At 34.3% G+C, this 11,633-nt stretch overlaps 1 pseudogene; it reads left to right on the top strand.

Annotated features, from left to right (window-relative positions):
* The first annotated feature begins 8,227 nt into the window (after positions 1-8,227).
* Positions 8,228-11,568, top strand: LOC141668701 (UDP-D-xylose:L-fucose alpha-1,3-D-xylosyltransferase MGP4-like; annotated as a pseudogene).
* Positions 11,569-11,633: the final 65 nt, after the last annotated feature.

Below are 11,633 nucleotides of genomic sequence, written 5' to 3'. Positions count from 1 at the left end.
TGGCAAAACACTTTTACACATACAAAATCCAAATAAAAGCATATAAATTGTGAATAAAAATTCGAGGGATCGAATCTAACCTTTTAAAAATAATTCGGAGACAACGATCAGAGATCCTTAGCAGTTGCTCCTCAACTGTGAAACACTCCACCGGTATCCACCAAGAAAACGATGTTAAGGAGGAGGAAGGAGGTGGAGAGAATTGGGTTTTCCACACTTTTTGGGTTTTCGGGTTCGATGTGGGTTTGAATAAAATAGGGTCTATAATAGTGTATTTATAGGAAAAATTTTCAGCTGAAATTTTCCCATAAATATTATTATTATTATCCCATTTATTATTCTCATTAATAATTAAAATACCTTTTAATCATTAATCCTTTTTCTAAACACTTTAGAAATAATTCTCTCTCTTGATTTAATTTCCAAAAATTAAATCCTTTAATTAATAATATTAAGAACTTTTCTTAATTAATTTATAATCAATTAAATCTCATTTAATCAATTATTAAATTTGCCAATTAATTATTTATTTCACAAATAAATAATTATTTAGCCATTATTAATTAATTCCTCCACCATTAAATCATTCTCTTTTTATGGTGTGACCCTGTAGGTTCAATATTAAGCCGGTAGTAGAAATAAATAATAATAAAACTATTTTATCATTATTTATATAAATTATCTAATTTATTAAATATAATTAATTAATTAATCACATTTATTCTACATCGTGAGGGATACTTCTCAACATATCGCGACTATCCGGATAATATGAATTCACTGCTTAGAATACCAAGAACCTATTCAGTGAATAGTTACCGTACAATAAACTCCTTCTACTCTACAATGTCCCGATTAAATACAAGGCATGGATCTCGTGTCAAGCCTATCTAATTCAATCACTTGCCTACCATTTACTATGTGTAGTTCTATGCAAATTAGAAACTCCTTTCTAATTTCATTCACTATGGTCAGAGATTCCTGAACTAGCATAAGTGGATAAGCCTTGAACATTCGCTTCCTTCACTGGAAGGGGTAGATCCTTTATTGATCATACACTATCTTCGTGTACAAATTCCTATACCCAGAAGAGCCCTAATAATTGTCCCTGGAGACTAAGAACTAAACCAAAGCATAGTTCAGTGTACACAAGATGACTATGATGACCTCAAGTCTAAGGATACTTGTACAACTATCACTCTGCGAACAACCGCTGACACGTGAGTGAACTCCATCAGTTGTTCAGCTGTGCGAGTCATGTTCAGTGAACTTATTCTATAATAAGCACCTACATACTAGCTATAGTGTCATCACACAAATGTCTATGAGAACAGACATCCTTCATAATGAAGCAAGCATAGTATATACCGATCTTTGCGGATTATTAATTACCGGTTAGTAATCCTATGACCAGGAACTATTTAAGTTTAGAGTTATCATCTTTTTAGGTCTCACTATTATAATCTCATCATAATCCATAAAAAGCTTTACTCTAAACTATGGTATATCTTATTTAAACACTTAAATAGATAGAGCCCGTAATAAAAACAAAATAAGTCTTTTATTAATATCAATGAAATCAAAACAGATTACATAAAAGTTATTCCTAAATCCTAATACACGATTGGACTTAGGACATATTCCTTTCAACACCTTCCTTTCCATTCCTATTTTTCCTAGGTGGCTTTACCTTGTTTACATTTTTAACCTCTTTCAGCTTATGCTTAAGCTGCTTCTTAGTCATTAAGCCTATGTTAACTTCAGTTGGCTTATCCTGTTTAGGTTTTTCAGAAGTTAATTTCTCCTTAACTTCTGATTTCTCAATATCAGTCTTTGCAGTTACAAACTTAACAGGATTTACCTTTGGTTTTTATTTAACAACTATAGGCTCAGTTTCTACAGTTCCCTTACTGTTCTTATCATCTCCATAACCTAAGCCCTCTTTCCAGTTTCCACTACTAAGAATATCCTGAGTTGCTCTACCAGAGTTAGTCCAAGTCCTGATAATATCTCTTTCCTTTTCTAACTCAGTTTTTAGAGATTCATTCATTTTTAGCACTTCATCCCTAACATAAAAGGCATCATCTCTATCTTTCTGAGTTTGATGGAACATGACTAACTCTTTTTCTAAATAATCATTCCTCTTTTTATAAGCAAGATTTTCAGAAGTTAATCTTTCACATGTTAAAGTTTGATCTTTATAACTAATGAACATGGTTTTAAGATATCTTCTCAACTCAGTAATATCATTAGTATGAAAGGCATAAGTAGTTTGAGTTACCTTTAAGTCAGCAGTATCAGAACTGCTATCAGCATTTGCCATCAAGGCATAGTTTTTCTCATCCTCAGAATCTGAAGCATCTGACCAGCTTTTCTTCTTTGTGACAAGAGCCTTGCCTTTGTCACTCTTCCCTTTTCTATAATCAGGAGATATGTGGCCTTTCTCACCACAGTTGTAGCATTTAACATTTGAGTAATCTCCTCTGTCAGACTTTCCTCCTTTGCCTTCAGATTTTATGAAACCTTTCTTATCAGAACTTGCATCTTTCCTAGAAAACTTCTTTCCTCTCCTGAATTTCCTGTATACAATCTTTGTGATTCCTTTCACCATAAGAGAACACAGCTTCATCATCTCTTCATCAGGGTCCATCTCAGGTATACTTTCAGTTTCTGAGTCATCATCAGTATCAAAACTTGATGACTCAGTATAAGACTTTGTGATGAGAGCTTTTCCCTTGCCTTTCTTTGAGGTAGCACCTTTGGGACTTTCCTCCTCAGCCACAAAGGCAACTGTCCTTGACTTTCTTTCATTCCTCTTGCTTCTTTGTTCCATCTCAAGTTCATGAGCTTGAGCATCCCATAAATTTCATCAAGAGTTGTTTCATCAAGATTATAGTTGTCTCTTATTATTGTGGCCATCAAATCCCATCTTTCAGGAAGAGCTAACAGGAATTTAAGATTTGAATCTTCAATATCATACTCTTTGTCAACTAGTGACAAATCATTCAAGAGTTTGACAAATCTGTCATATAAATCAGTTAATGACTCATCAGGCTTTGAGTCAAAGTGCTCATACTCTTGAGTGAGTATAGTCTTCCTGTTCTTCTTGATTGAATCAGTTCTCTGACACCTTGTTTCCAAAGCATCCCATATCTCTTTTGCAGTCTTGCATTGAATTACCCTGTTTGACATGACATTATCAATGGCACTATGCAGCAAGTGTCTTACCTTTGCATCCTTTGTAATCGATGAGATATCTTCAGCATTGTAATCACTTTTCTCCTTTGGTACAGTCTTTGCTGGTTGACCTGCAACTTCCACAGAGAGTTTGGTTAGCATATGTGGTCCTTCATTAATCATGTCAAAATATTATGGATCTATAACTTCCAGAAACATAGCCATCTTCACTTTCCATATAGAATACTCAGAAGGTCTCAACATGGGAACTCTTATAGTCTCATATCGACTATGGGTTATGGTTTTTGGAGTTTCTTCAGTTTTGGTGGGCTTGGTTGGAGTTTCTTCTTCAGACATGATTGTTTTTGGATCTTAAACTGTATGTGTGTTAACAGATCGCTCTGATACCACTTGTTAGGTCACACACACTGTAGAAGGGGGTTGAATACAGTGTTTACTACAATCAAATCGAATATAAGAACTCAAGTAACAGAACACATATTTTATTCAACACAATAAACTCTGTTACAAAGAACTGTTCTCTCTCAGTGATGAACAAATTATCACGAGAGCTGTTAGGGTTATAATGAATAATGACTTTGATTAAGATAACACTTATAGTGTAAATCATATGTCTGTGTTTATATACTACACAGTTACAAGATAATGTTCTAATTGATATGGAATATAATTTTGCTTCCTAAAATATATCAACTAGTTATCTTTTCTTCCAAGGATTCTATTCTTCATAGAATTCCTTCTTCATGCATATTTCTTCTTGTATTTGTCTTGATCTTCTTTCCTTTCAATCAGCGCCTGCCTTATCTGAAAGTCTCCTTAAGTCCTGATATTATCTCCTGATAAATATCTCCTGATAACTTAAGTTCTGATAACTTAAGTTCTGATATCTTAAGTCCTGACATCAGTATAAGTACTGATTTCCAGTTAAGTACTGATTTATCCTGTTAAGTAAGATCTGAAAACTTAAACACAAATCATATTAGCCATGACATCACAAATATATCTAACACTCAAGCTGCCATTCAGGCCACCAACAACACCAGCACCAAGAGAATTCTTCAAAACCATATGGAGTCTCTTCAGTTGCAAAGAATTCAAGCTCTTCAACATCATCAAAGTATGGACATACTGAAGCATGATTTATCTCAAGTCAAAGAGGATCTCTACCAGAAACTGGATGCTAAACTTCCTGATACTAGTATGACCAGTCTCAACCAAAATCTCAGGAAAGAGTATGACTTGAAGAATAAAGTTGAGGCCATAGATTCCAGACTTACAAATGTGGAGAAATCAATGGCCAAGATACTTGCAAATCAGGACGCTCGGACAAGTCTGCTACAAAAATTGGTGGTTGCACAAAACTCAAACCCTGCTCAACTTGATGCTAACAAAAAGGGGGAGAAAATTACAATCATTCTAGTTAGCAGGGGGTCAGTTAGTGTTGGGGAGAAAGTGCACAACATTCAAGTCAGTAAGGTAATAGTTCCAACAATTACCTTCATAAAGCCACCAATGCTAGACATCATTGACCTGATAAAAATAGCAGCAACTGAACTAGAGCTGAAAGATAAATGGAAAAAGCTTGATGAGAAGATTGAGAAGAATTTTGGTCCAATTGAGAATCAAGACAAAGCTGTGAAACATTTCGCTCAATTGAGACAAATTTTAATCAATGAAATGAGCTTAGAGAATTTGGAAAAGGGTCAACCCTCTGCAAGAAGACTTCTACAAGCCAATGTGATTTTATAGCCAAAGAAAAACTACCCAAAGAATTCAACCAAAAATCCATTGGACCTTGTCTGTGCAACTCCCAAGCCTGATGAAAAGAAGCTGCTTAGTAGATCTATTTCCTATCACAAAGATCCAAGAGACTCAGTCTTAAAAAAGAGAATTGCTAAAATCTACAGGAATGGCAAATTGATCTGTGTGATGGCTGAACATCTACAATTTGCAGAAGCTAAGAAAGAGGAAAAAGTGAGGCTCAAACAACAGAAAAGGCAAGCTGCCGTAGAGGCCAAGAACCAAGCTAAGAAGCCTGCAATCACAGAAACCGAGATGCCTGCTGTGATAGCTGAGTCTATGAATTAAGAAAAGCAAGAGGAGCCAAAACAGAAAATTGGAAAAAGGGTGAGGAAGGAAACAACCAAAAGGAAGATGGATTTGGAGAAGAAAAAGAAGAAGAAGATGAATCTGAGTCTACCCAGTCTACCACTACAAATCAATCAACATTGAAACCACTATGGAGCAAGCTGAAACCAAGGTCTATCCAGATGTGAATTTTTATGATTAGCCAATAATTCCAAAGGATGAACCAATAGACTGGGAAAACCTACCTATCCCTGATCTAAACTTCCCAATTCCAACTACCTCAGCTAAAAGAAGAAAATTCAAACCAAGCAAGCAAATCAAGTCAATTCCATTCAAATTCAAAATCTACCCAAACCCAAACAAACTGTCAACAAGGGACATTAAGGAGTTCTCTGACATCAGTCTTTACTTGGATGAGCTAGATGAAGTTAGGGCTATTGATGCTTATAAAAGACTTCTAGAAAAATTGATGTTCGAGTACAAGGGTGGAAAAGAGCTAACCTGGCCTCTTCACAAAATTCTCAATGGAGGCTTTTTTGTCTTAGTGAAGATATTCTCCTCAATAAAGAAGAACTTTGGGTTCAACATTGTTGCCAAAAAGGAGATACTGAACATGATTGAGAAGATTATAGATAGCTGGAGAGACCCAAATGCACTCCCAAGAGTCTTAACTATCCCCTACAATGGAGATATAGTGCATTTGAGGTCATACTTGATAATGGAGTTAAAGAATGAGAAGAACACCAGAAGATTCTTCAGATTAGAAGATCAGATAAAAATTTCAAGTAATAAAACTCTCATGGAGATGCAAGAGATGTTGGATCAGACTAGTGAAGATGAATCTGAATTCTACAGGCAACTGCAACACCAGATTGAAGAGAACAATGAAAAACTGGGAAATAAATAAGATATATTTGCTCAGTCTAAAGGAGCACCTTAAAAATGGCTTGTGAGATTTTCTATGAACCTTCCTCTATATAATTTTCAATAAACTGCAGCACTTGTTAATTTTATCTACTATTAATCAGTCTATATTTATAAGGTGTTTTGTTATCATCAAGTTTCTCTTAATTTATACCTACAATTCCAGTAGACATAAATTGGGGGAAATTGTTAGGAATATGATATAGGCTTGATGATAAATTCACCAAAACACCTTAGTAGATTTAATTTAATGTTTTTGTAGCTCTCGGCGGTAGCTTATGTCTTAATAAGTTTTGTAACACATTTCTGCATACTACAATACCTTAGAGATCTAGAAGTTGTAGGATATTCAAAGTCATGTTGACTACTAGATTGATATGCAAAGTAGGTTGACCAATTGTATATATTAGATACCTTGTAATTTTGCATAATTGAAATGAAATTAACTGCTATAAAATACTTTCAACGGATGATTCTACAAGATTTCGACGGATGATCCAAGTCACATTCAAAGGATGAGCTAATGAAGTTTCGATGGATGATCCAACACAGTCTCAACGGATGATCCAGTGAAGTTTTAACGGATGTTCTAATTCAAATTGCAGCTGACAGTGACTTGACAGTCACATGGGTTGATTAGATGCAAATGTAATGTGGCAGCATATTTACAGGTTTTAGAGAACAAAGAAGCATTTCCATTTCCATTTTAACTTGAAGATATTTAAAGATGCTGGATGGAGAAATGAAGAAGCATGTGATTAGACAAAGACACATTTTGTTTTATTAGTTTGTCTTATTCACTTGCATCTTGGTAATATAAACCAAGAGTAGCTAGTAGAAAAAGAACTCGATTCAGAGAAATAAAAAAAGCTGTACTTGTGAAATAATAATGTGATACTATTATTTTTTAATTTCGTGCCCATGTTTCGCTCAGGTTACCAACTAGTAATTCGTAAAGTATATAAAGATATATAACTAATTGGAAATATCATTCTATTCGGAAGCCGATACGAATCAAACATGGCTATATAGTAAGTTGAGAATAAATTTTTATCACTTCACTTTTGTTGTGTTGTGTACAACATGAGAAACCCAACATTCTATTCTAATGAGAAGCTGTGTGCAAAATTTGCATCACAGTTTTCTCGATTTTATATATATCTCTGGTGGAAAAATTCAATCCACCAGAAAATTTTTAAATACTAGTGTTTAATTACTTTGTGTTTGATTACATTAATATTTTTATTACGCATTTTGCTTAATCAAACACTGTCATATATATATATATATTTGAGATATAGTCAATCTTAAAATAAAAAAGAAACCCTTCTGTAATTCCTTGTTAAATTATTTGGGAATAACAAAAGTATAATTATAGAATCATTATTTAGTATTTAGTTATTTATATAAAATTTTAATAAAATTAAATTAGATAAAAATGAAATATATAATATTAGTATCATCTATATGTAACCTGTAGTCTGTTTTATCTAAACTTTATTCATTTATTCCATTTCACAACACAAACGTAAAATTTAAAGAAAAACCTTTTCCCACCTTGCAATACTTCAAATTAGGGGATGTGATTTGCAAAACTGAAGTTTCGGGGGAACTCCGATTATATATAACTTAATAATCTTGTTACTTTAATCATATTTTAAAAAATAGAATTTTTTATTATATATCTATGAGCACATAATAACTAGGGAAATTCATAATTTTGAGCTATATTAATTGGTTTAATATTCTTATAAATAGTGGGTCATCCCTATCATAAAAAAGGATTAACGAAAATGGTCTAAATTTGTAATATTTCGTATTTATTATATAATCATGAGCAAGTAATATAATTTTTTTTTTAAAATGTATCAAATAGGTTATTACTTTTTGATTTAACTGAATTTAATTATTAAATTTGAAAATTTATATTAATTTACATATTAAAATTTTAAAATTTTATATGAATTTAGTCAAATATTTCAAAGTAATGATTAAATCGAGGCAAAAGTGGAAAGTAAGGAGGTTGATGTAACTTGATATTTTGTCCCGGACCCAGAAAAATAGTGAAAGTTCCATACGGTGGCGCCAGATCCCCGCCGGTAACCATTAACACAGAACACTTTATTCCACTTTACAACCGAGATCTCACTCAAAATCCCATCAAAACACACACACACACATGTTAATATTTGAGTTATCTTGAATTGATAAAAGAGATGTCAGGTTTTTTACATCAAAGGCCCCTCCACAACTTACTAGACCAAGAAGATCCATACCCATTATCCCCACCATCTCCCTCGCATCAAAAACCCAATTCAATCATAACCCGAACCAATGTTCTAATCATCCTTTCTTTACTAGTATCTTGGGTATTTTTATTCCTTATATGAACATTTCATCAGCTCTTGTAATTACCACTTCTAGAGTCTCTTTTGAGTGTAAATCGAGAGACTACACTTTATCTGATGCTGTTAAAAATGTGGGGAGAAATGGGACAGTTATTGTTTGTGCAGTGAGTGAGCCTTATTTGCCTTTCTTGAATAATTGGTTGATTAGTATTGTGAGACAGAAGCATCATGACAAAGTGCTTGTTATTGCTGAGGATTATGTTACTCTTTTTAAGGTTAATGAGAGATGGCCTGGTCATGCTGTGCTTGTTCCGCCCGCCCCCGATGCTCACACTGCTCATAAGTTTGGTTCTCAGGTCTCATCTCTTTCGAGTTTATGATGTTTTTCTGAGTTTAAAAAATTCAGCTCATTTAAGGTTGATAGTTGTTTTGGATCATTTTTATTGTTTAGTATTACCCTCCCAGTTCCTTAGATACTTGTTTTTACGGGGCATTAATATCAATTTAAATAGCTAATGGGTAATTGACAATTTGTTTCAAGTTCCAGATACGGTGCCTTTCGAATTAAGATGGGGCTATATAATCATCCTTAGGTGCAGGGTCTAATTCTAAAAGGAAGTTAGCAATAAAAAACCAGATTTCTAGCTAGCTTGTAGTTAGTATTAAATTTCGGTCGCCTATTTACAAATTTAAGCTTGATAAATCAAGCATCCGGCCAATTAGCATCCTAAGCCTGTGCTTCACACAGCGGGAGTCAAATATGTTTAGGATAATCTACTACATGACTTGGCTTAATCTTAACTTTTACAGGCGATAGGCACTTGAGAATGGCTCGTCACTGTTCAAGTTCCCATAGGCGAGACATGTAATTTGCCTTTGTGTCACTATGTCATTATGAGTGGTCAGTTTCCTACTCTCCCAGATTCATAACTGTGTAAACTACTATAAAGCTGTGGGATATCTATCCATTGCTTCAGATTAAGCATATATATTGAGTTCTACATTTCCAGTAACACATTTAAATTTTTCGAAGAACTATTAAACCAGCATTTTGACATGAATGATTATTTGGGAATATAGGTTTTGCATGTTTAGCATGCTCAAGCTAAAAACTGTTACTTATTGTCATCAGTATATTGTTCCTCATACTAGTGCTACTCTTCTTATTAACTTCGTTAATTCATGTTACAGGGATTCTTCAATTTTACGGCTCGGAGGCCACGCCATCTACTGCAAATACTGGAGCTCGGATATAATGTAATGTACAATGATGTTGATATGGTTTGGTTAGCTGATCCATTTCCTTATTTGCAAGGGAAGCATGATGTGTACTTTATGGATGACATGACTGCAGTAAGTATGACAACTTTTCCTTTTCCAGTTATTCTAAAGCAAATTGTTTATTCTTTTAAAAATTAAATAGAAAAGAAAGGGGAAGGAGAAAGGAAACTGAGAATTTTAAAAATAGAAATGAAATAGGAAACCCAAATTGAAATATTATATTTTTTCTATTTAAATGTATCCATAATGTTGCCAGATACATCTCTAATATATCTTAAATTTATAGTTACTTGAATAAAATAGTTATAGGATGCACACTTGAGCATAAAGCTCTGTCACTTGATATTTAGGTTTAAGCATAACAAAGCTTGCACATTCTTTTCGGGCACTTAAACACACAGTGTCCATTGGTAATGATTTTACTATGGTGCCACAACGGGAAACTTGAAATTTTGCAAAATAGTAACCAAATTTCGTTATCATATGAACCTCAGTTATTGTCACTAAGTCGTGTCACTAGTGCTTTGATATGTAAGGATTACTCTCACTTTCTCTCCTTTGCAACTAGGTGAAACCTCTGAACCACTCTCATGCCTTGCCGCCTCCAGGGAAAAAAGGCCGGACCTACATTTACAGCTGCATGATTTATATGCGACCAACTAGAGAAGCAAAACTGGTAATGGAAGCTTGGATTGCAGAACTTCAGGCTCAACCTTGGTCCAAGGTGAAGAAAGCCAATGACCAACCAGCTTTTAACTGGGCGTTGAACAAAACAGCAGGGCAGGTGCGTTCATTTTGTGTTCCTATTATGTCGTTACGTGTCTGAACCTTCACATCATCTATATTAATATGTAAGCGAGATGCAATAATATGTACTTGCTCAATGGGACCATGTCTCAAGTGTCCCATTGAGTAACCCCTTGTGCAACAGAACCAGCTGAGGCCCTCTATTGCTGCTAGACCAAGTTCTTAATATGAGACTATCATCTCAATAGTTCATTTAGATGAACATGAAGGATGTCCCCCACATTGTCCAAGTTAAGGGGAACAAGTGATACAAAATTAAGTAACTATTGAGAGTTCTTGATTCCTCTCCTCTTACATGTGATATACTAAATCCAAAGCTCCAAGAAATGGCCCTACAATGTCAAAGTAACACTTGTTTATCTCAGGTCGATCTGTATTTGCTCCCGCAAGCAGCATTCCCTACTGGTGGTTTATACTTCAAGAACCCTGATTGGGTGCAGGAAACCAAGGGAATGCAGGCCATTATTCATAACAATTATATTGTTGGCTTTGAGAAGAAGATAAAGCGATTCCAAGAATATGGCCTCTGGTTGGTGGATGATCATGCGTCAGAGTCCCCTCTCGGTAAAATATCTTGACCTTGACGTCCAAACTAAGGACTCGGTACAATATGTTCTCTTTCCCGTATATCAAGAAAATTACCTCCGAAACTGTGGTGTTGTGCCAATCAACTCTGGTCTATACTTGATACAGGAACAGTGACAAATGACTCAACTTCATCAGAAGGGCAGAAGTCAAAGTCTGTTAATATGGTTTTGCTAGCATTCTAGTTTTAGATTCTAGACAATGATAAATTGAGAAGTATCAAAGTTCAAATTCATCCAATTAGATTATTTTAGGTTATTTGTTTTTGGGAGTTCATGTAAACCATGTGAATGTTTCATATTTTTGGAAAATAGTTATGGTAGTTATACAGTATATATTTGATTTTGAAAATCAATACTCCCGGTTAAACCTTGATGAATAGATACTCTTATAAGAATTGAA

This window comes from Apium graveolens, chromosome 6 (assembly GCF_009905375.1).
Source record: "Apium graveolens cultivar Ventura chromosome 6, ASM990537v1, whole genome shotgun sequence".
NCBI classification, from domain to species: Eukaryota; Viridiplantae; Streptophyta; class Magnoliopsida; order Apiales; family Apiaceae; genus Apium; species Apium graveolens.
The sequence above is the reverse complement of the archived record's forward strand: the minus strand, read 5'-3'. Positions and strand labels throughout refer to the sequence as shown.